At 41.7% G+C, this 25,618-nt stretch overlaps 1 protein-coding gene across 10 annotated transcripts in view; it reads right to left on the bottom strand.

Moving 5' to 3' along the window:
- Positions 1-25,618, bottom strand: part of ZBTB20 (zinc finger and BTB domain containing 20) — a 473,367-nt gene that overhangs the window by 157,669 nt on the left and 290,080 nt on the right. For 8 of the 10 annotated variants that reach the window (XM_075512739.1, XM_075512721.1, XM_075512731.1 and 5 more), the window contains one exon: positions 17,375-17,475. The exons of the other annotated variants lie outside the window; for them this stretch is intronic. The gene's annotated coding sequence lies outside the window, so the exon portion shown is untranslated. The remainder of the gene's footprint in view (positions 1-17,374; positions 17,476-25,618) is intronic. 10 annotated transcript variants of the gene reach the window in all.

Raw genomic sequence — 25,618 nt, 5'->3', positions numbered from 1 at the left:
AGCGGGACGTCTAATCTTTCTGTACATCACCGACAGACCCTTTACCAAGAATGTATTGACACACATTCTTGATTTGCCCCTCTTATTTTACGATTTCCCTTAAAAGACATATGAAGTAGATTTTGTCTTCCCTAAAGTAGATGCTCAGAATTCACTGTATGCCCACGCAGTGACGTCAAGGTTTAGAATCATTGTCAAGCTACCTGGTAGCTTTAAAAAAACCCCCACTGACTGCCAAAATGCTAACAGCAAAAATTACTGTAATACACTATCCTCCCTTCTAAATGGATCGCTGATGGGCTGGACATCAACTTTGTCAATGGGAGATGCCTTTGTACTGAGTACAATTAATGTTTTTATTAAAAAAATCTTTCCTGAATGAGACAACGCATTGTCCACTCATGTGAAAATGGCACAACTACGTATCGCAAATGATAAAGCCAGTCGAGAATAAAAGAAATTATTTCACCTGCGTGCTGTGAAAATTTCAAGGCGCCTGCACTTGGTAAAATGGAAGGTATGTAAGAATAGCGTCAGTCAGCTTGTACGCCTGCGGGTAATGGACATTATCCTTTTTCCCATCCCAGTCACCATCTTTTCCATTTCCAAAGGGCCTCCAAAGATGAAAATGAACTTGACAATCATTCTGCAAGGCAAACTGATCCTGATTCTTCCAGTCGCTTTGTAATTCACTGCAGATGGTGAGAGTGAGATGTTTACTGGCTGGCAGGTAATGAGCCTCGTTGTAGATAATAGTGATGGACGGGCAATCTTGCCTGCTGACAAGGAGGCAACTCAACATGGGCACATGGCATTCATCCATGACTTCATGTAAAAGGATAGCTGTGACAATGTACACAGGTTATAAACTACCCTCCTCTGTTAATGTCAGCATGCAGCTATACTTAAGCCTTTCCAGTTCACATTTAAGTAGCGTAGAATTGGTCCTGATTGTCCATGAAAGTAGAACAGTCTGATTTGTGACCTAATGTTTACTCTTCTATAAGAAGAAACTTGATCTGTTTAAACATCTAGATATTCCCTCTTCCCAGGTAATGCCATTCATCACAGCTGTCAGTGCTTCTTTAAAAGAGAAATGACCCTCAGGCAGAGCATAAAACTCTGCGGAAGCACTACATACCCCTTTGCCAAAGGCAGAAATAGCTCCTTTTTTTCACTGGGCTTGTATACACGTTGTGAAAGGCCTACACACACTGAATTGTAAGTCAGTATCTGCATTTCCATCCCCACCCCCGTATAAAGGACCTCGTCTTAAAAGACCTACACGCTGTCCTGATTTTTTTTTATCTCAGACATAAGGGCAGTGGATTTGGACAAGCTCAGCCATTTGATGAGATATACTTAAGCAGCCGGTTCCAAGGGAAAATCAGAGTAATTCAGAAATGCAACAGAAGATAACAGAAAAGCCCTAACTCCATTTCTCCTTTCCTCATAACCTTGTGAAGCAAAAATAAAAAATCATACATTCAACCAAATACCACCAATGTCTTTTGTTTCACCAGAATACACTCCTCTTGAAGAAAGGGGGTATGGCTAAAATTCATAAAACACGCATTTTAAAAATGTATTTGTCCATATATATATATATGTAAATATACACACATTTAAACATGGATATTGTTATTCCACAGATAGACAACACTTGGTCTTAGTTTTCCTATTCTGAATCAAATATCCTTTCCCTCCTTCCCTGGTGAAATCTGATCATTTGTACTGTACCCGGGCTTCAAGACTTGATAAACGATCCCAGTGCTATGAAAGTTTCATCCAAAACCTGTCTCTTCATAGATACGCTCCAGATATTCTTTCTACTTTAAAGACTCATGTGATCATCACTTTGATCCTTTCTCCCTCAGCTCTATTAGGGGCACCATCTCTTCAGGGCTTGCAGCTTATAAAAAGACCACCATATTTTGATATGCCTTTGATGTTGTCTTCCAAAGTATCTTTGATTTTTAAGTTCTGTTCAACTCTTTCACCATTAACCTTGATTTCACTTAGGAATTAATAGATCTATAGTTTTATTGGAAGGCTAATTTAGAAATTCTGCTTTCTCTGGCACTATTTTTCCCCTCTTAGCTGGAAAGGTAGGTGAAAGAGTAAAAAAACCTGACCAGTGTTTGCAAAAAAATGAAACTATAGATAAGCTTTCTTGAGTTTTGAGTTGCGCTTATTGCACAACTCTCTTACTGAATCATTAAGCTGCCAGCAAATGAAGTGGTTCTGCAGGAAGATAATGAGCCACACAGACCTTCCACAAGGCCACTGGTGACTGAGAGCTGTTACTAATGGATGACTCCTCAGCAGGACTGTGGTCTCAGTCCTGTGCTTGAAGACTAAGTCTCCCTGACATATGACACTTGCATTCCCCCTTCTTTTGACACTCAGCAGAGGCTGAAGCTGAAGAGGCCAAAGGAACTATATTGTTTGAAGTAAACTAAACATAGAGCAGTAAAACACTTCCTCAAGAGGAGAAACTGGCACTGTCTTTCAAGTCTCTTTAGTAGGTATTTTCAATTTTTAGCTTATGATATTTGAGATTTATTCCCCCTCCTCAAGCACCACTAAGTGCGACTGAAGATTCATCTTCGCTGGTATAAAGAGACAGATGAAGGCTAAAACCAGGTCAGCCATATATGTGCACACACACCCCACAGGATTTATTTATACACCCTAACTATGTTCAGGTGACATTCAGATACATTTCAGGTTCTTGAAAAAAAAATAAAGCTCCATCTATGGAAGCTGTATCTCAGTGTGCCTTTCCTTTACTTAAAAACTATCCCGCGTTCCCCCCACGACACTGTTTCCTCTTGTTTAGAGGAACAACTTAGAAGACCTTATCCCCTCTCCTCACTTAAATGAAACTGCTACTAGTGGAGCTGAACACACTCAGTCCTTGCAGCAACTGGCATGTGCATACCCATCCTTTTCAGTATCTGCATAGGGCCATCGCTGCAGCCTGTCGCCTTTGCTAAGGCACCGTCAGCACAGTTTAAGGGTTCCTTCCCAAGAGCACTTGTAATGCTACCACAATTATCATTCTGGGCTAACACTCTAACACCTGACCCTCGGGACACCCGGAGCTTCTGATAAGACACCGCGATGAGAGAATCCAAATGCAGCTCATCAGATACGTGCCCTTTCCAATGATCCTTCCTATCACTCATCGCACTCGCTATCTAAAACATCTTTGGCAGAGAAGCACAGGCTGGGTGCTACATGACCTGCTCACAGCACTCCTCACCCTCCACCGCTTAAGTGCACAGTCTAACGTCGTCGCTTGAGAGTCCCACCCGGGGCTCTCTGCGTAGCCCCATGGCCAGGCACGGTTCCTACTGTATCACGCCTTTCCCAGAATCTTAGCCCCGCTGGAAAGCATTCAGCATTGAGAGGACCCATCTTTATGCTGATAACACTAAAATATAAAATAATGCCAACAGCTGGTGCTACAAATGGCTTTTAAAAACGATGTTCATTCACTAAAATTCCTCTTGCTACTTTTGACATGAAACACGCAGTCTCTAATTATTCTGATCAAGACGGTGAAATACAAAAACAAACTTTAATTGTGTTTAACAGATATTTAATCAGGACTCACTGAACTACAGATTAAAGCTGAAATTCATAAACCATAATTACCCAATTGTCGCAAGCTTTTTGGTCCACATTCTGCTTCCGTCTGGGCGTCTGGCACTTTGCCCCGAATTTCTTTTAGTGTCTTCTCAGTTTCATTGCTGTTCATGTTTTCCAGCAGAGATTTAGCACAGATTATAAAATATCTGTTCTTGGCAACTTTATTAGTTGTTTTTTCTTACAAAGATTATATCCCACCTATCCCCATCCTGGGGCTGAATGAACAGGCATACGCCGTGGGTTATTTCTTGCCACAAGCTACCCTTTCCTCCTGCCAGAGTCCATGGTATTCACCTATGCTACTCAGGTTCTGGTTCCCTGACCACTGCTGTGCTACCAGAGCATCATCCGGATATTGTTTTGAGTATGCCATCCGACATACCTACCATGAATTACTCCTTCCTTTCTCCAGAGATAGAAGCAGGTGCAATATGGTCTCCTGTTTTGGTAGGGGCTTTTTTTATGTGCTTGATGCCCTGTATTTATGTTTAAGAAGACATGATGAAAGAAATACACTTCCCATGGGAAGCAGAGAGTGGTGAGGTATACACTAACCACCAGTCCCTCAGGGAATTAACTGCATGGTCTCAGACTGCCTCCCGAGAAAATTACAGATTGTCCTTTAGCACGGTGAGACTGATTGTGCCAGAGAAGCATGGCTGTTGACAGCAGTTTTCTGGGGACCTCCATACATTGCGTGCAGGTTATGTGGGTACTCTGAAGACAAGGATTTGATTCAACACATATGGGAAAGTGGTATTGATATCCAGTATTTTTAGAGTGATCCGTGCTCCCAAGTACGCACAATGCAGTGTTCTCTGCTAGGTGGTTTTCTAAGTCCCGAAGTTTTCATGCCTAGCTACACTATATTGTACTCCAGCAGAAAAGGCATGAACCTCAAAGGTGAAAGCACTGTCCATTAGGACGAGAAAGATAATACAGGAGAGGTTAGAAAACAGTACTCCAAGAGGCTTTGTGAGACCTTATCTTTTGCTCTACAAAGATGTCTAAACTACAGATCACGTGCCTTTGACATAACTTTCCTTTTTATTTTTACGGTGGACTTCCAGGATTTGGGGAGGAGTAAGTGGAAGAAACGCTATTCAAAAATTTCAGAGAACTGACAGCCAGAAGGTAAAACTAGGAACACAGCTCTGTTTTGCTGCCATTGTACAGCATTAGAGGCAGGTCCTGCACAAGGGCAACGCTGAACTTGCTGGGAACGGATGGGAGTTCAGTTAAACCTTGCTTATTTGCGTAAGTGATCTTTCCACAAAAGCACTCACATTGCCTTGAAAATTCAAGACTCTCCAAACCCCTCCTGTTAGAAGATGATTCCTTGAAAAAACATCCTTCGAAGTCTCCACTGCAGAACTTCCCTCACCAAGAATCACTCTCAGGACTTTGCAAGGGAAGGTTATGACGTGGCCTTTCAGACACAAGAAAAGCAGCTTACCAAACTGCAGGCCAAGCTGGTGAACAGCAAAGATGCTTCACCCTGTCAGAACGGTGAAGGAGGTTCCCATGCTGGCACCAGGCCCGCACAGCCAGCCTGCTCAGTTCTGGGGAAACACAGAACTCCTGTCAGCCTTAACCCCTCTTAAATTTGGGGCACGAGAGAGGTGTGGGGTGAGATATGGAAAAGATGACACTGTGGAAGCATGGGATCTCAGCTCTCTGTTGAAGATACAAAAAAGAGTGAGCTTGATTAAAAAATGGGATGGCCTTGCATATGTACCTGCTATCGCTTTTTCTCTTAAGGGCTGGAGTGTTCTTGAAGAACTCTGAGTCTGGGTGAAGATATATGGAACCACATACTGAAGTTCTGCCACAGGTATTTGTCCTTCATGGTTATTTATAAAGTTCAAACAATTTCCTTTATTATCCTGACAAGAAGTATGAGAATACAAGCGAAACCTTTACCCATTTCCTTAGACCTGTTCTCAGCTAACATGCAAAACATACATGCATTTTTTCTGCATCTTTCAGATGTTTTTAATCATCAAAAATAGTACTTCACACGTTTATTTCTACCATGGTCATTTTGCCCTATCTCCACTTCCACTTCTTTTGAAGAGTCAGGCAGTTCTACTCCCACTGAAACAGTCACATACCTTCTTCATCAGCTCCTTTAGAGCAAGTCTTAAACAAGCAGCAGTGTGCCACCTCAGCAGTCACTGCTGCACGTACATCAAACTGCTTTTTTGTTTGTTTGCTTTTGAAACCTTCTCTGAAGCTTTCATGACTTGACTGACTTGAAGGTCTCTGCAAGAACCCGTATCTCGCATTTCACAGCAGTCAGATACCAGACTGGGAAGACAGAGAGACAAGGAGAAATATGCAATTTCTTCTGTTTCCCTGTTTCTTTTCCTACATAAGAGAGATTTGATTCTTTTTGCCAGCCACGCAGTCTGAAGTGCAGTCACAGTTAGGTCTTTGCATCCTATGCAGAAGTCTGATGAGAACACATGCTATGGGATGGCGGATGGCTTGCCTTACAAGGCAAGCTTGATTTTTCACAAACAAATTGTTTTCCAGCTTGACACAATTGTTTGTCCAAGGGTTTCAAGCTCCGTATTTAAACAGTGATAAAGAAATTGCTATCCGGTGTTAGCGTCATTCTTCATTCAGACTGTTCCTCTGAAAACAGCCTACAGCCTTTGAGATGCAAAATGTACCACTTTAATGTAGTCAAGGTCCCTGCTTGCTACATTGCTAAATCTATTTAGCAGATTCTTCTTGGTATAATCTGTCCCCAGACCTGAGGAAGCTCAGTGATTTTAAGTGTTTTAAGCTAATGATAATGGTTAGTGCTGAGAACAGATGTACCTGGCTGTGGTGTGATCTATTCTATTAGGCTGTTAGGAGCTGTGTATTCATATTGACTTACCATTTTATGTCTATTTTCAAGGTGTGATGGCTGCATGGGGTGTAGTCTGGTTTTTTCCCCTGACATATGATGTATCATCATATCTGTGGTTTTTGATACATGGTGACTGCACAGAGAGAGAGATGGAGAACATCTGCATGGTTTTTTTCATGCCTTCTCAAGATTTTCTAAGTCTATTCTTGCTGTCCACTGGCAAGATTATGGGAAGCAGTGATGTATACCTGTATTCATACTAGACCATAACCCAGGAAATGGTTGCACAGATTAGATGTGCATGCAGAGAGTTTGATAACTATGCTAGGTATTGTAGAAGTTTACTTTCCCTGGTGTGAAGGCATTGCGCGTGAGTGAATTCCCTGTAACTGGTGGCTGCACTGATAACATGCGAAGTGGAAGCTGTTTTACTACTCTTCTCTATCCGTAACGCAACAGAGTGTAAAACTCTTCAGTCGTATCAATAAATGGTGCTTCACTTCCCTTCAGCACAATGAAGTGAAATTTCCACTGAGAATTATTTTCCTGATCATACTGCAGGCTTGGTCTTGCCATTCACAAACATCTGCTATTGCCACCCTCTGGGGACAATACGCTATTTGGGCTGTGCTGTAGAGGAGGTCTTGTATCTTAAGGCCTCACCTCAGTCCTCCAACACATAAGCAAATCCTTCCTACTTACATGGAAGTACCATCGACGTCCTGCCAGTAGGAGTTACAGAATTAAGCTCTTGCAGAACAAATGCAACCTTAACTGGCCCATGTTATTGCAGTGCAACAGGAGACACGCCTACTGAAAATGAATGCAGCCTCCCTAAACAAATCTCATGCATGCAACCTCTTTCCTGTGAAAATTCAAAAAGCAGACGCAAATGAAAAACTACGTGGGGCTCTAGCAGAGACACCATCTCCACCCTGACTAAATGAATGGAACTTATAAAGGGAAGATCCAACAAGGTTAAAATCCAAGTCCATTTAAACAACTAATAACCACGGACAAGCTGAGAGATATGCAAACACAAGGCAAGACACTAGATCTCAACAGAGACATGTAAATTACTATCCTGATCTGGAAAGATTAACTGAAGGTGTCAGAGTGCAGCTCTGGACCAGCACACCAGCAGTTCAAGTTCTGAACCATACTTTGAACATGGAACCTACTTTGAGCACCAGTTCTTGTGCTACAGGGCTACAGTGAGCATCACACTACAGTGAGCATCGTGGAACATACTTTGAGCATCAGTTCTTGTGCTACAGGGCAGGGCAGTGATGTCCTGCAATGCTAGAAACAAGAGGTTATAAGGTTAAATTCAGGAGCCTCTCTTTCTCTGATGGTTTGGCCAACTTGACTAAAGCAGAGCCAAACTAAATGACAGGCACTATAAGCTTAATTCTACAGCTTCAGGTCTCTCAATCAAAGAATTACACCAGTATCATAAATTTAATTTTCTTTTCAATACAAAGAAAATACAACTCAGATGTAACTGATACGCATTCTCTCCATTCCCTAAACCATGTTCTGGGCACTTTGCCTCTTTGGAAATGGAAATGCATTCTTATGAAAACACTACAGGTTAAATACCTATGACACTGCTTCATAAAGCAGATAATTTTGCTACGAAAAGAAAGAATATATAAATACTAATCTATTTCTGACCTTTGAGGTTCTGCCTATACATGAATTTCTCATCTTTTTCTCCTGTTACCCCACCTCCTTCCTAAGTCCATCTACCATAGAAGTCAATTTGCCCTCCATAGCCCCTCAGAACATGTGCTATAAACATCCTTACCTTTTCTCAAACCCTTCTTTTTCCTGTCAGGATTTTATCCAGATGCATAGGGAAAAAGGCCTGGTATCTGACGTTTAGTAAGAATCTCAAAGAGAATACACACAAAGTGCATTAAGATTTTCTCCCTGGTACTCAGAAGGGAGTGAAGGCTGTTTGCCCACTGCTAGGAGATTGGTCTGTATTTGAAGCTGGGATCTCTGTTTCTGCAGCTTGTACAGCCATTTCTCTCCTACATTTTACGTTCCAGCTAATAAGGTTCATTTTTTAGCCTGGGAGGGAACCATCTTTGTTGGAAATCATGTTCGTGGAATCAGGTATTCCTCAATAAAAAAAAAACAATTGAAGTGGCAGTAATTTGGGATCTTACACACCAGGACATGATATGGTACCAGTTGTGCTTGGCTCACATTTTTAAGGCACTATTCTCAGCTATGAAGTTGAGATATTTCTGTGGCTTCGGTTTTAAATGAAAATTGCTGTTGATAGAATTTAAACTAAGGTTCATGATGCAAAATACAATATGAGAAGCTCTAAAAATGCTTCCTTATCTTACATCACTCTAGTGATCCTACTCATCTCCCATTTGTTATTGTTATGTATTCATGGTTATCCGTACGTACTGGACTGAGGGTCTTTGCAAGAGGCAGCCTGGACTCAGCTAATGGTGCTTTTTAAACTTCAAGTAATAACAGCGACAAGAAGTATCATCTGGAAATTGCAAAATTCATGACCGTAACCTCCCAGACTAGGCAAGGAGAACAGTGGATTCCAAAATGATTCAGGTATTTATTACAGATATTGAGACTATATGAGAAGCCCCCCTCAAGTTTCCAACACAAATCAGCCACTTGCGTCATTCTGGCATTGATCATTGCTGGGCTGCTTGCTCTTCTCTCTGGCGTATATATCATAAGCTGCTGTGAAGGACACGGCGTAAGGCTGGGGAAGGGACACAGAGCTGATGGCCAGCAGTAGCAGTACGACTCAGCGTGAGCACAGCACTGCTCTCCTTCACGCAGCCACTGAAGCAGTGGTCTTTGGCCAACACCGGTGTCCTCCACCCCTGCCGCTGCCTGTGCCCTGTGGTGCCTCCTGCCACACCGGCACGGCGGGACCACCCCTGGGCAAGGCGTGGCAGGGGGCATTTTGGATAGGACAGCAGCTAAGGGGACACGTGGGGTCAGTGGGAGAGGAGCAGGCAAGGAGGCGAGGAGGCTGCCGAATGACAAGAGGCCTCAAGGCAAAATCAAAAGACACACAGAGGCACCCTGCTACGCCTCCCGGCACAGAGCCCCTGCAACGGCAGCGGTTTCACCAGCGTAGACAGGCGGAGGACCGAGACCCTTCTCACCCCAACGACCACAGCCCGCGGAGGAGGAGTGACGACCGCGAGGCGCAACAAGGGCGACAGAAGAGACACGAGACAGACAGATGTTTTCTACCCCAAAGTCTCTAACGTGAGAGAAGGAAAATATTTCTTACAGTTTCTTTAAACGTCGTTAGACATGAGTTGGCACCAGTAGGCAATGAGGCCACAACTGCTCTCACACTGACAGGGGCTAACGGCAAAGCTGGCATCACAGGCAGCTACACTGGGACCTGGTCACGAATGACCCATAAGCACTGCATGGCACATAAGGTATACCATGGCTTGTAAGATACCTGAACATCTGCCTTTTTCCTCTTCAGGAAGTACTTATGCCAACTACCACACCGATGGCAACTCATGGCTCAGAACTAAACCGAACCGAACAGACCCCAGGGAAGGGTGCAGGGGCCTGGGGAAGATGGTGATACACCCGCAGCGTAAGACGCGGCGGATGATGCTGTTGCATTAAGCAAACGATAATCATTTCCGTAACCAGAAAGGAAATGGGAAGATGGCAAAAACCTATTTTGACATGACGCAGAGAGGAAAGCATTCATTAATTTCTAGTAACAGTCTTTATTCTTGTAGCAATCTTTATAAACTGACCAGAGGTATCACTTGTAATTTGCTTGTCAACCCTACACTTCTGAAGAAACTTCTCATGAGGGAGGGGATAAATCCCTAATTATTAAAAGCAACCCCAGGCTGTGCCTTCAGGTTTTGGTCTGAATCCAGTACTTGCAACAGAAACCTTTCAACAGAAGGCAGCAAGGACTTCTCAGGGGAAAGCTACAGGATCAGGCCACACGTTCCCAGTAAAAACTGGCCTTTTTTCCCCCTCCTTCCAATCTTATTATTCCCAAAAGATACAAAGAAAATACAAGATTGTTGGGATTTCTATAAGAAGATTTGGCAGGTTTTTCATATTTGTTTAGACTGTAAGATATAATTTGAATTTGGGTCTTGCCTCTCTCTCTCACTAAGAAGAAGAATGAGTTATTTGTTCTCTGAATAAGTATTTGTTATTAGTGGATCAGACATGGATAAGGTATATTATTACAACCATGTTTGTTAGGTATGATTTACATTGTTTGCTGCGTATCATCTTAGGCTGTCTTTAATTTTGTTATACTTTAGGGGGGTTTTGTTTGGTTTTATGCATTTAGTCACAGTTGGTTGTGTTTTGAACTTTGAAAAAAATTAATACAAAGGAAATTAAAAAAAGAAAAAGAAAATATTTTCAAAATGATGTGGAAATCAAATCTATCCCTCAGTAATTTGATTTGTAGGAAATGGAGAGCAAAGCATTACAAAGCATTACAAACAGAATGCCTTGAAGTGCATCATAATTACTTACATGTGCAAATACATTGTCCAGGTTTAGGCATTCAGTTAATAATAGCCATAATAATTCTATGCCCTTACACAGGGTCTTTCATCCAAGCTTCTCCAGGTTTGCGCAAGCAATCATTAACTAATTCTTAGGTACCTGTGAGTACTCTGCTGCTCGTAAGGATGGAGAAATAGGGGCAAAAGCTCTCCAAGGTCAAGGACAAATTATGATTTGGTGTCAAGGCAGGAGAGAACTGCAGGATCATGGTTTTCTAACTACAGGTGGATCAGAGATGCAGAAGTTTGTAGCTGATCCTACGTTTCTACAACTTAATGGCTCTGTAAGAAGGAAGGAGTGCAACAAATGTGCATCTTAGACCTTCTCTTCCACAAAGTTTAAAGGCTGAAAATTCACATAAATCAGATCCATGGCTAATCTTTGGTGGAACTCTGGTATATACAAAAATACACCAATATTTTGCATCAAAGCACAAAGATTGACAAATTTGCCTTGTTTGGAACTCTTTCCCACGTTTTACCACTCTTTACCAGTGTGAATGGCTCTCATCTGAGGATCCACAAATGGTTTTCAGATCACGCATCCATTGTGGAAATCTGGACTGAATGTCAAAGGAATCTGGAAAAAGGTACCCTATAAAGTTCAGTTGTTACAGAAAGTCCTAAATGCCAATTTCATGCTTGTAGCTTATTCTCACATTGATCTCTTAAGTTTTAAGTACCTGAAACTCATAACAAAACTCTAAGCATGCCATATTACCCAAAAGCTTTTCCACAATTCCTGCCAGGGAAGAAATGCTGGATTTTATACTCTTCTACTGTTTACTTCCATGCCACTTCCTAACTGCACACCTGAGTTGCTCTCTCTCCCAAGCCAAGAGTGGAACCCATGGTTTCTGTAGTCCAGGCCCTTTGCTCCTTGCTAGCCAAAACTCCATCCTTAATTTACTAGACTATATGTTTTCATGCTTCACTAGATGACCAAAACCCAAGACTGCCAAATTATTTTTGCTGTTTCATTTAGCCATGTGATAATGCTAATGCTTTATACTACTACCTGCTGAAATAGCAATAAGCACTGCACTGCAGTTACTGATCCATGCAGGTATACAACTGCCTGTTCGAAGGATTTGACATTCACACATCCCATTTTCGTTTAGCCTACATTTCTGTGCTCCATGTAGCTGCGACAAGAAAGCGTTTCTCTATACATTTCCATTACCTGTTATGCTTTACACTAATAAAAACACTGGATATTATTTATTTGTCTGGCTGACTGACAAAGCCAGGCATCAAAGCATCATTCCGGTGTCACATACTTCAACACCCTAATCTTTCAGAACTTGTAAAGCAATCTCTTACGGCGCTTTGTGGGCTGTGAGATCACCCTGACAAACTGTGATAATGTTGGCAATCTCCGGATGGGTGTTCATTTGCAATCTTACTACAGAGGAATTACTACATTTCCAAATTTGAGGTCTTGACATAATCTGTCTCCACAAAGCTATCAGGGTCTGTCATAAGGCTGTCTGTGACCCAGGGATTTTATGGGGTTAATATCTATCCCCAGTGCAACTTCATCATAAGCAGTGGAATTACCTAGAGTATGACTTTATCTATCTATTTGCTTTCTTTCTCTTTATTTAAAATACCCCTTATTTGTTTTTTTTTTTTTTTTTTTTTTTTAAGTGCAAATAGCACCTAGTAATAACATCTGAGTCAGGCAGGGGAGATTGCTCCTCCAATTCATGACCAGTTTCTTACAGTTCATGCCAAACCCTCTGCTCCCCTCATCACACGTAGCGACTGAGAAACAATGCAAATGTCAGGTCAAGCTACAAAGCTATTGCCATCATCTCTTCCCTTCCGTATGCTCCCAGTACTGGCAGTCTCTGGGCTGCAGTCCACAGGATATCCACAATTATGGCCCAGATTGAGGGAGGGGTAGAAAAACGATGGTACTCTGCCAAGTATGTCAGAACCTGAACTTGATCCATTTTCAAATTGAAGCTGGGGACTGTGGGACAGCACCACGTTCTCTATAATCCAGCTAAAGGAAGAAAAATAACTTATCATCTCCAAAAAAAAAAAAAAAGCCAGAGTTAGTGCAGACCTAACATAAATAACTATTTTATATTTGCCTTTGAACCTTATCTTTAACTAAAGAAATATGCTGTCTTGACGTAGAAGGAAGATTTTTAAAATGCCATAAGACTGTTAAGCACCACAAGAAAAAGTGAGACAGAGGGAGAGTCAGTCTTCATCATATTTATGAGGGCCACAAAACTGCTAGTGAAGTCATTTAATTTTGAAATTACTTAGGAGTCCTTTAGAAAAGCCGGGAACACAGGATGGAAATAGAAAACTAAAAAAAGTGCATCCAGTGTTTCAAAATAAGTTCCCTGCACAACACCTTTTCCCTGCTATCACCCCCTTAGGCAAATTTACCAGCTCAGCAGTTCCTCGCAGTTAACAAAAGATCCTCCCCAAATCCTGCTCAGGGTGTGGGTGAGCCGCTGGGACCTGGCCACGGTCAGGTCAAAAAGCCCGTGCCAGGGCACAGGCGCTCCACGTCAGCGCAGCGCTGGAGCACAAGCTTAACTTTAAGCACTGGCTTGGATATTCTGCTGAACTAATGCTGGGATGTTTTGCTACGTTTAGTACATTTTTACAAAAAAAGCTCCCTTCCTTGGATTATTCCATCTAATCAAAACAAAAACTGTTAAAGATGCATTGTAGTTTGTTTTACCCCCCTTTAAGCTATTTTCTATGGAAAAGGAAACTCAGTGTCACTAGCAGACCTCAGGAATAAGCACCTAGCTGCAATGCTACTGGAAAATTTTTGAATCCAAATAAATTCCGAACTTGTATTTTGGCCCAAAATTACAGCAAACTTGCTCCTGCTCTCATTGTTAGTAAACGCCTACTGCTTTTACCAGGAGCAGAAATTATCCCTCCTGTCTCTTTAATCCTTCAGAAAAGCGTGTGCAGCCTTGGAAGCCCAAGGTAAACGTTTTAATGTGTGTATTATCTTACTGAAGTCAGTAGGTTGCATGGATATAAAAAAAAGGCTGCATGAAAAGATAGCACAAAGATCTGTGGGCTTCAAAAGGTTAAACAGCATCACTAATACAAATGCTGCAGACGGGACAGTCCTCAACACAGCAATGAAAACATTATGTGCTTTTCCTTCCTAAAACTCCCTTCTTGAAGGCTAATGTCTTTATTTTACAGTAAGCTGAGAATTGGTGAGTAACTTGTATACTATTTATTATTTGACTCTTTTCTATATAAATCTATTTTTAAAGAAGAAAAAGTCAAAGGAAAGAGCCCTACCTCTCAGCTAGTGCCACTTCAGAAGCTTTTTGCTAACCAGAGCTGAATTATAATAATGTTTCTCCTTTTTCATTTTTATTTTTTAGTATTTTTAATGCTGACAATAAGTCACTATGCACTCAACAGCTTCTGAAAAATTTTCTGAAAAGTAAAGAAAACAAACTATCACTGGTAGATCGCTATTTATAGAGGGAAAGAATATAGAAATATATTCAATTTACCATAAACAAGGGGTTTCATACCATGACAGTAACTTTTAATGTAATTCATTTGTCATATAAATTACGTCCCTGGGGATATCCCATAAAATTAATTAGGTCAGAGAGAGAAGGAAAACAAATTGAAAATGTCTCAAACCTCCGGCAAACAATAGGTTTTAAACATAGCAGTATCAACAATCTCGCTGTAAAGTTCTTCCCTCCTCTTCCTCTATTCTTCTTTCCAGGAGACCAAGATCATCACATTGAGAATCACCTTGGCCCACCAAGATCAAGGAAATCATATAGGTTCAAGTACACAATATTTCTGAAATTGAAAATTTTGCAAGCAGCTCTGTCTTTCCAAACTACGAACTCCCTGGAAGAATTCTGAAATATAATTTAGTAAAGACATTCATTGTGTCAATGTGGCTTTTAAGTACAAAGCTACAATTGCAAAATCTGGGCATGATATATTCATCACACAACACAGAAAAGCAAAGGGGAGGAGGGCAGAAGAAAACCATAAGAATTTTAGACAAACTTTAACATTGGCCAAACTCATCCTCAAATCAAAACTCTGAAGCTTTGCCTCTTCATTAGCTTCTCCAGAGTTTAGGCAAAAAGGAATTTGCCTGTGTACTTTTCCTGTACTACTCTGGCTTCATTTTGTGCAAGAAACAAGACTTAGCTTTTTTCACTCTTCTCAACACAGCTCACTGAATTGGAAATGTTGACACACATGTACAAAATCCAACACATTTGCTGATCCCATTCAGAACACAGATCAAATTTTGCTCTTCCTGATGCCTGTGCCACCTTCCAGTGTAGAACGTGAGTAATAAGGGCAGAACAGGAAGACAACAAAATGCAGGGGAGTAACTCAGTCGATGGTGCTTGATCATTAACGACATTAACAGGCTGCACTAATGGATAACTCCACAGTACAAATTTCATCTGGATCATGTGAGGGCATGAGATCACATTTCTGCCAGCCCTTATATGTGTTAATGTTAGCAGCGTGGAATAAAAGATATCAGATAAGGCATAGAGCTTGCTGGTAAAAGTCAACACATCAAAATATATTTTAAAAACTGCATCAGAAGAATGAATTTATAATGGATCCGTGCTCTGCGTTTTGAGGTGACAGAGTTCTCGATCTGGTAGAAAGTTCCTAAAGCTTGATTTACTACATTGTCAAAATATAGCCTGAGGGGACAATCTGACTTACAGCATCTTTATGACTGGTGATGAAAGAACCTTGCTTGGCTTTTAGATCCCAAGTTTGGCTCAAGATAGTGCAGTAGAGAACAGAACATCTTTTATTTTATGCTAGGAGTTCACAGCGTTCCTCTTCAGCACAGAATTAGGTTTTACTGTATAGAATTCTCACACACAGCTCGCTGATGGGTTAGAATTCACACCTTCAGATTTTGGGGATATACTTCACACCCTTCATTGTTACTGCTACTAAAGATACGGATTACAGTGTCCTCATGTCATTGTAGCATCTGTAACAGAAATCTTTAGAAAATTCGGGAAAAAATTGTGTCTTTTACCAGGCCACAGCGTGTCCTATTCAGCCTTGGAAAGGCTTCAGAGTGCAGTAACCACATTAATTGGACATTATATGGACAGCCAAGGGTAGCTCAGTTACTGTGCAGCTTTTACTGTTCCTTGTCATGTTGTTTCAAAACACATTTTGTGTTTTAACCAGTCATATATACATATGAAAGCATTGCACAACACTGGACAATGCTACAGATCCACAGGAAATAATTGTTTCACAAATATGAAGCAATCTGCACAAATATAAATAGCGTGGCCCAAATCTGTTCTAAATTATGCTTATGCAAATCCATGGAAGTCAACTAGCACCACTAACAGAATAGAACAGATAAGAGCATGTAAAAATATAAAATATGGCTCTACTGCACAGCTATCCATGGGCCAAAGCCTGCCAGTCTGCCATCACTTACATTCTTCTACTTTCCCAGCATGGCTTTACAGGAAATAAGAAAAACAAGACTATGTGGGATTTTCTAGTTCTCTCATGCACTGGAGGACACATGTCCAAGAACATATGGACTGAAATGTGTCAGCATCCTACATCACTCTTATTTCAAGACTGTTATTAATTTTTGTGGGTGGAGCCCAAAATTTTAAGGCCATATTAGCACACAGTGGCTGTTTCTGTAATGCACATGTCACAGGGAGTATATATGTAGCAGTCCAAGGATAGCATTTTAACTTTATTTCAAATTATTTTCTAAATTGTAATACTCTCAAAAGATGAAGTATAGATGCTACTAGCAGGGTATTTCACAACTTTTGTCTTCACAGTTTCATCCATCCACCTCAATTCTGACCTCCAGGATATTATGCTACTGCAGATCTGGACTCTCCACACACAGCTATTTCAACAAATCTCATTTTGCTCTATAATGCACAGCATGTGTCTTCAGGATTGGTATTTTCAATGGTGAACCAAGTTATACGAGTGATGTATGCTACTCTAGGCAAAAAGCAAGACTAAGATCAGAAAATTCCTTGCCCTGCTAACTTTACCTAAATTTCAATCCAAATCTTCTCAAATGAATTAGCCTCTTTACCAAACTTGCAGGTACAGACAGATACTGCGGGTATCAGCCATGCAACCACTCCAACTGGATACAGTGAAAAACGTATTGCCAAAGGCTTTTCGGCTGTAAATCAACAGGTGGTTTGGCACTGAGATTTCTACCTGTTTGTGGTTTTCATCTTTGGTTTCAAGACAGAAAATAAGATGATACCTTTCAATGCTGCATCTCAAGCAGGCTGTACGGAAAGCAAGGTTTCATTCCAACCAAATCTCTCTCTGTCTTGCAAAGTTGAGGAAAACTGCCAACCACTGCTGCTCTTGCCATCAACACGGCGATGTAGATGTTAGAAAAGGCAAAGTAAAGGGATAGAAGAAAAAGGAAAAGAAAAATGTAAGTTTTACATAAACAACAAGCTGTACATAATGACTACATCTGAGGACAACAACATAAAAAGTACTGGCTTTAGTATAAGGAAACAAATAAACAAAACCTTGGAACAGCTTAATCAAAGAGGTTTTTTTAGTTTATTGGATACAGAGAATTTCTGTTTAAATTTAGTTCCAAGGGATACAATTCTCTGAAAACATGTGATAAACTTAAAGGGACAACATTAAAGAAACAAACCTATCATAGCATCAACATGAACTACACCATTACTCAGAGAGCAGCCTAAGCCCCTTCAACAAACACTCTGCAAAGCAGCAGAAGCACTTACAACTTATGTTCTTGCCTGCAAATAGCCCAGGGTGCAAGAGGTGGGTTTCGTTTTTGGTTTTTAAAGCCTTCTGCATGGGCCTAACTCTGCCTTCATTGAAGGTAATGTTAACATGCATCGAACGCAGTGGAAACCAAATGTGGATAACTGCACACTTTGAAAAATCACACCCAATAGGTTCAACTGATGCCATCTTTCTCTGAGGACAAGTGTAAGCTATGGAATACTACAAGTAATAGAGAGCAATAGTCTAAAGTAAGCTTTTCAGAACAAAGGAAGCATATTTCAGTACTTTTTCACAGATAATTGGGAACGTGCATCTTCAAAATAGTAGTCAAGAGTAGGTAAAGACTGTCTAGAGATCCTTACTGTGACAGAAGTCTCAATGCCTTTTCATAAAATGAGTTCTTCAAAGCAACTCTCAGCAACCAGTAAGAGAACAGCCAGCAAAACTATGCTTTTCAGATTAAAGTAAGAAAATGAAAGTCAGTGCCTCTCCACAGACGTAGACATAATGAGAATGACTTCAACACATCTGCTAGTAATCAAAATGGGTCCACATTCACCAGTACACAGAAAAGTGGAATCCTAATGATCAGCGAGAAACTTTGGTTTGCCCCAATAACTGTAAAATTGTTCCAGGAAGTTGTACATACTAATTTACCTACAGAAGATGAGAACTGTATGATTAGATTGTATTCAATCATCTGTACTAATAAAGACTGAGCTGAACAGAAAATGGAACTACCTTATCATGAAGATATAATCACCTGGGGGGAAAGGGGCCCCAAAATGTTATATTCCTGACCTGGAATAAAAACAACAGCCAACTGGGTCTTTTTTCCCCATGAGAAGGTATTTCCACAAAAATTCACCTCTGAAAAAACCAAAATGGAAATTTCCCATCAACTAGCTAGAAAAAGGAGGGGAAAAAAAGTCTTCTAGAACCAGCAGTTGGGAAATACTTGTTTTGACTTTTCTTGGGTAAAACAGTTATTCCCAAGGAAAAATTTTATTTCAAGAAAAAGAGTTTCAACTGAAAAATCATTCCAATGGAAAACGCCCGTCCACGGCTACAAAGGATAGGACCACTGGCCTCAGCCAGGGGAAGGGGAATGCCAAGGTCAGTGGACTGGGTCTGCCACAGTCCTCTTGCACAATCACGGGCAAACTGCTTCCATTCTCCATTATGGTATTTCTCCTCCAGCCTTTCTGCCTACGTAGACCGTCCACTCTTCAGCGCAGGGACTCTCTCTCACTGTATGTTGTATGCAGCATTACTGTAATACTGTAATGACTTTCAGCACTGCAGTAACAACAGTATTTTTCCCTCCTACAGCACGTAGTTCCCAATACCGAGATGAAGAGAAAAACACAACCTATGGCTGCAACACACTGCTAATCAAACACTACTGTATACCATGGGGATGTGAGGGGGGATGCCTTTTCATTGTAGAACTAATCAGAGTTTATACACACAAAATCAGACAACTCTATAGTCCAGTCTTGTGATCTGTGTTCCAAGCTGCCAGAAATAAGGCAGGAAAGAAGCAGGGGAGTGGGGGGTGGGTAGTGGTGTATCTCCCGTGTTCGTAATGAAAGAAGAGAGATGACTGGACTAAGAGCTGATGAGGTTACAAGGCAACAGCAGTGCCATGAGTTGTTTGGGCTTAAAGCCAGATGTCTTGTATTTCCTTTGATTGTTTCTAAATAATTAATGGTATTAATTTAATCATGTGACACACACGCACACACCCCTTTTAGTATTTGGCTCTGTGTACTAACACTAAATATAAAGGAGAAAAATGGGAATGTCTATAGCATACTGAATATTGATGCTGTGTGTTTGGACTGCAACAACAGCTGATACTCAAATCCGTAAGACTATGTATCTACAGCACTCGCACAGTGTTTGCACAAAGTAGATCAAGTAGTAGCCTTCATACTCCATCCATAAACCAGCTCAACTATGGCATATGGACACTGCTTGTCTGAAGTAGTAAAATAGAGGGTACAGCTCTCTCTCCGCCCACACTAAGATGAACCTGCCACTACTATTTCACGTAACATTTTCTGGCAAGCTCCCAGTTTTCAGTCACGCTGGTTTGCTTGAAAGAAACACTCAGAGGAGATTCTGCTTGTCTTGCTGTTCGAACAAACAAAATAATCATGCATCTTGAACTAATGGTCCAAAGCTTAATGAAGATCATAGAAAAGAGGCTACCCGTGATGTGAGCATTCCCTTCTGACTTATCAGCATAAGCCACCGCTGTTGGCAAAAGGAAATGGATTATGAGGATAATAAGTAACCCTGAGCTCTGGTCTAGACAAACCTTTGCTTGGTACAGTAGCAGTCAGCGCACAAAGAAAACAGCAACCACCAGCAGTAAAAATTTAACTTCTCCAAAATTTTCGACACCAGGGCACTGGTACCAACAGCAGGAGGACCTGTGTTCCTGCACTTCTCTTGTTGAGGCTGCAAGTCTCAGAGGAACCAATTAATCTCATGGGAATATTCTCAGCATTAGTGTTGAGTACTAGGACTGCCAAAATGTAGCAACAGAAATCCTGAACAAACGAAGACTAATGAGGGCAGCTCCATACTTCCTGCATGCATATGTACTCAATAAAAATGTTTGTCCATTCTCCTACACGGAACAGCCTACTCTCAGCTCCCCTAGTCAAGTCTCCAGTCCCACCCATCTTATCTACCCTTTTTTCCTACCACATTTACACTTACCTTGAATCCCATGGCACCTGCCATCAGATAGTATTAAATGGGGTAGCTGTGAGGTAATGGAAGGGAGAAAGAAATCTGACAGCTTGGAGCAGACCCTCGCTTTGTCCAGCAATGCCCCAAACTTCTGGAGGTAAGGACAAAGTGATACAAGGCCTTCACAGATGTCAAAAGACATTTCCAAAAATGTGCACAAAGCTAACCTCATCAAAAGTACCTGTGGGGAGTCAGAGAGGGCTTGGTCAAGTCCCATTTCTTACGTTTTATCTGTGGCTCCCTATTTGGTTGTCATTCTGCAGCTAGACTATCGGATCAAGACTGGCATTAGTGCTTTCTCCAGTTACGATTCTTCAGTCAAGGGAACTGAATGCTGAAAAGTTCTCCACTAGAAAGCCTGGTCCTAATCTTCACGGACTTAGCAGTCAAGGCCTAGCAACCCTACAGGCGTCTTTCTCCACTACTGACTCACCGAGCCAGCTGGGTTCACAGGAAGAAGTTTGTTTCGTTACAGAAAGATCGTATGGGATGTACACCCAAGCCTTTCAACTGGGACTGGGGCAGAGTCACAAACTGCATCAGCCCTGCACACTGCAGAGAACATCACCTGGAGGGATCACCGTGACTGCCAAATCGCAGGCTGCGGCACCGCAGAGCGCCTGGCAGAATGCTCTGGGTATCAGAGCTCAGGCTATGGGGCTCTTCTGCAAGAAAGGAGCAGAATGAGTATCAGACTGACCGTGCTGAGCAGAAAACATCTCACCCTGTCCTACGAGTCCTTCTCTAGCAAGGTTATAAGGTTGAATAACATCACGGTTTTCTTTCTCATGGACATACATAACTGGAGAAAACACTAAATAATATTGACTAAAACAAGAAGAGGAAGAGTAACATTCAGAGAAACGTCAAGTGACTCCTTCAGTTCCTACTAGCTACCTACAAAGAGCTGCAACACCTACACGTGCAACAAGCACTTCAGTAATACCTAATGCCAGAGTACCCCCCCTTGGAAGTCATTCACAGAAAATGGGCACTGTGGTTTTGAACTGGAACGAGAAGAAACTGCTTCAAGATAGGAACTATCACGTAGAAATGACTGCATTGTTTGTAAGGTAGACACACTGGAAACAGCCAGCAATACAGTTGAACAGCGTTTGAGTCTCAGCACTTTATGAACAGCCCCTGTGCTTATTTGCTTGTTTTTCAGGATTTGGGGGGTGGTGGTAGAGTGAGAAGACGGCATTTTTCCTGTGGCGACAAGGATCTCTGAAAGTGTCTATGTGTCAGACTTTGCTGAGAATGTATATTTTGTTCCTTCTTCTGCTTTATTTCCCTTTAATGATAGCTTTGCAGTGAATCCCATTTATGAGTTGCTCAAATAAATGCAAATTTTATCTTGTAAGCAACACCCTCCAAAATAATACTACAACTGAAAATAAAACTGTTAAGAGCTAAAAGGCACAGGGTCTTCCCCAGTGCCCTCATCTCCCCAGTGCACTGGACTGCTTGCTATTGTTATATATGGAGTATCAGGCAGGGTACTTAGTATTATAAATATGTACTGTATTGAAATATATAGCCCAAGTCCCCAGTGCCCAACATTCTAATTAGAATTACAGTTGTGCAAATAACTGATGTATTTTGCTAGTTGACCAAACTGAGAACATGGAAAGGCAGAAAAAAACCCCCCAAAACTACCTAGGTGTTTTACAAAGTGGGATCGTTTTCTGTTTGTGTTTGATACATTTCAATTAAAATAGACTTTGTTTCAAAACAAAAACAGAAACCTTGTTCAGAAATACCAAAACAAAACCTTTCGGCTTTCCAAAAATTTTTTTTTTTTTTAATTTTTTTCCCAGTTTATTTTTTTCCATAGTTTTGGCTAACCTGTATCTGAGGCAAGCAGTTTTCAGCAAATAAAATGTTCAACTCAACAGTTTTACCCAGCTCTCAACCTAAGGGCTGAACCGTGAGTCGACCAGCTCTCGCCTTAATAAAAGAAGAGCAGGGAGGCAGGGGATTTGCATTCTCTTCTTGGTTCAGCCCCCACCTTTGCATCCAAGGTGAGTTATTATTTAATTTCGTTATGGTTGTCTCTCTGTCCACACTTTGTGTCTCTTGTGTCTAAGCTCGTCGGGGTTAGATGCACCTCCTACGACATGTCAGTACAATGCCTAACACAATAGATTGCTCATCTCTACTGAGGCCTATATGATTTACTATAATATAAATAACTGCTTGACTGCAGTCAAATCTGTTTTTAATGCCAATAGTTTCACTTGCATATATTTAGCGGCCCATCATGGGAACATCAGCTTCTTTTTTAATTAATTACTTATTAATAGAGGTAAAATATGAATGGCCAACAAGTCTAGATTTTTCCTGCTTCATCAATTTCAGCGCTCAAAGAAAGCATCTCGTTTACAGCTACCAGGAACCAACAGGGACAGGTACTGAATGAAGCCTGAAACCCAAGATCCCCTCAGCACTTTTGTACCCCCATTATCTGGGGACAAACCCTCTCGTCCCTCCAGGGAAGGAAAGGTAGCTGGATTGAAAGAGCTGCTTAGTGGAAAGCCTCACGGGCAACCCCCAAATTCTCTGTGCAGGGCTTTAGCCACAAAATTGTCACCAGTAGGAATGGGAAATGCAAGTTCAGTGTCTGCAAAGAGGTGGAAACAGCCTGTGAGGCTGAAGGGAAGAGGTCTGCCTGCCTCTGTTTTGGAGACCCCTTGCATCTCGCAAGGCCAACTTGCTTAATCAAAAGACAACTTTAGAGCTCGTTAGAAAATAAACAACACAGAAATAGAAACAAATCCAATGTTACGAACTCTTCAACTTCAACATGCAGCACTCGGGGCCGGGGGTGGGGAGGTTTCTCAGAGCACACATGGCTGTCACTGACAATAAAGTCAGTCACGTTTTTAAAACACTGGGGACAGAGCTGCAAATGTGCCCCATTACGTCTTGAGATGTACTCCCTGGGTACAAAAGGTGCGTGGGTTACCGTAAGCTCGTGTGTTACCTTGCTGAGACCATAAAAGGCAGCACAAAGCACAGGCTGAGAAAGAGCAACCGCAGAGTATATGGGGTGATTATTCCTACTGTACGGGCCTGATCCTGGCTGCCTCAGGTACCCTGGACTCCCAGCGTAGCTGTAACCCCACACTATTTTCCTCCATCCTTGGGGCTGCTGCTGGGCTCCAGGAGACACCACTGCCATTTCACAGCCCCCAGCCTCCTGCCAGGGGGTCTGCCAGAGGCGTACAGACCCCACCGGTCGCTGCCGAGGGCATCACTTGCAGTCGACCATTCCCCTCCGCATATGAGTGCCCCCACGCCATGCTAAAGGAGCAATTATTATAATTACAAATAAATCCTCCTCCCTGTCAATTGTCTGTACTTATTGGCCATTGCTGCCATCTAGCCAGACGCATCTCCAATATTCACAGAAGCCTTCAGCCTGTTTATTTTCCCTTTGCTGCTTGGCCTGAAGCAGGGATAAATGCATCCCTTGTTACTCACTGCCTCTGCGGAGACATTTGTAAACTTTCACAGGGTTTTCCTTTTTTCCAACAGGTGACAAAATACTGGATAACTGTAGGTGCTCTGGGGACACAAACAGGGAAACGGAGATCAGATGCAGCCGTAGTTGGAGAAAGGGAAAAATCAAGATAAAGGCAGCCGATAAGAGAGCGCTAAAAAGAGCAAAGAAATGACTGAGAAGGGGTAGTTAGCTATTTTTGTTGCCGACTGACTCTTGCGAGGTTGCTCCAGCAGAATAATTTTGTCTATTTTGTTATCATGCCAAATTTTGGCAGGTGTTACCACAGGAAGGTTGGAAGTTTATTGAAAAAAAAGTTTCTGGATGTTATTGGAAAAGGATTAAGAAGTTGTTGACTCAAGCTAGCACTGAAGGATGTGCTGGAGGTCACAGCTGAGGGGCACTGGCTGGTGTTGCTGGACTTGTGAAGCAGGAATGATAAGGAAGTGGTTTCAGAGAGCTTCTGAGTTCAGCTTTATTCTTCTAAGAATTTGTTCCCAAAATTTGGTCAGGAAAATGTTCCTAATGGAGGGCTCACTCTGCACCCATCCCTTTGTCTCCTTTTGGTATACATGGCATGAAATAGGATGAAAAAAGAATATTCTAAGGAGACTTAGAAATGGAAACATTCGGGCGGAGTTTCATGGCCTGCTTTCTGTCTACAATTCAGCTCTAAAAAGCCAGTCTAAACTTCCAGACACTGTGGCCATTCACTTCTCTAGACAACCTTGTTTCAGAGCCATATATCCAGCAACATAATAAGCTAGAGATGAAGCACAATGGGTGAAGAGAAAACAAACACAACTGCATGATAAAAGACACTGACTGCTCTCCAACCATAACATTTCAACCAAATAGAAGGGGGTGGGGTGGGGGGAGGACAGCAGTAAATGCCCGTGAATCCAAATTTCTGTTACTGTACTTCCTATTCCACCAGGGGAAAGAAGAAAAAGTTGTATTTTGCTTCCCCGATTTTTTTCCCACTGAAAAGAGAGATTTCTTGGGTAATCTAGAGTAATATTCAGTTGTGAATCCAATCTATGCAGTGGGATAGGATTAAAAAAGGAACAGAAGGTCTGGATTCTGAACCTGCTCTAACAGTTTTGATTTGAATACAACCCAAGTCTTGAAATGGCTTGTTTTCCACTTCTGGTTTGGAGCTGGTTGAAATACTGCCACAGTAGCACTTCCTGTAAAATTTTTGTCCAAGATTCTCATTATTTGGAACTAAACTCTAAAGATTTTGGCACTGTGAAATCCAAACAAAACTCTGTTCCTGACTCAACTGGCCCAGGAGTCAACCCAAGCTTAATCTGGTTCTGGGTCCAAATCCAGCTTCAGCCCATTTCCATTGTTACATAGCTTATGCTATAATACCACCTCTAGCCTCAGGATTTATGATGCCTCCTTGCAGGATGCATATTTGTGTGTAAATACATAAATCACATCAGATAAACAAAG

This window comes from Mycteria americana, chromosome 1 (assembly GCF_035582795.1).
Source record: "Mycteria americana isolate JAX WOST 10 ecotype Jacksonville Zoo and Gardens chromosome 1, USCA_MyAme_1.0, whole genome shotgun sequence".
NCBI lineage: Eukaryota > Metazoa > Chordata > Aves > Ciconiiformes > Ciconiidae > Mycteria > Mycteria americana.
This window is presented reverse-complemented; position numbering and strand designations above follow the sequence as displayed.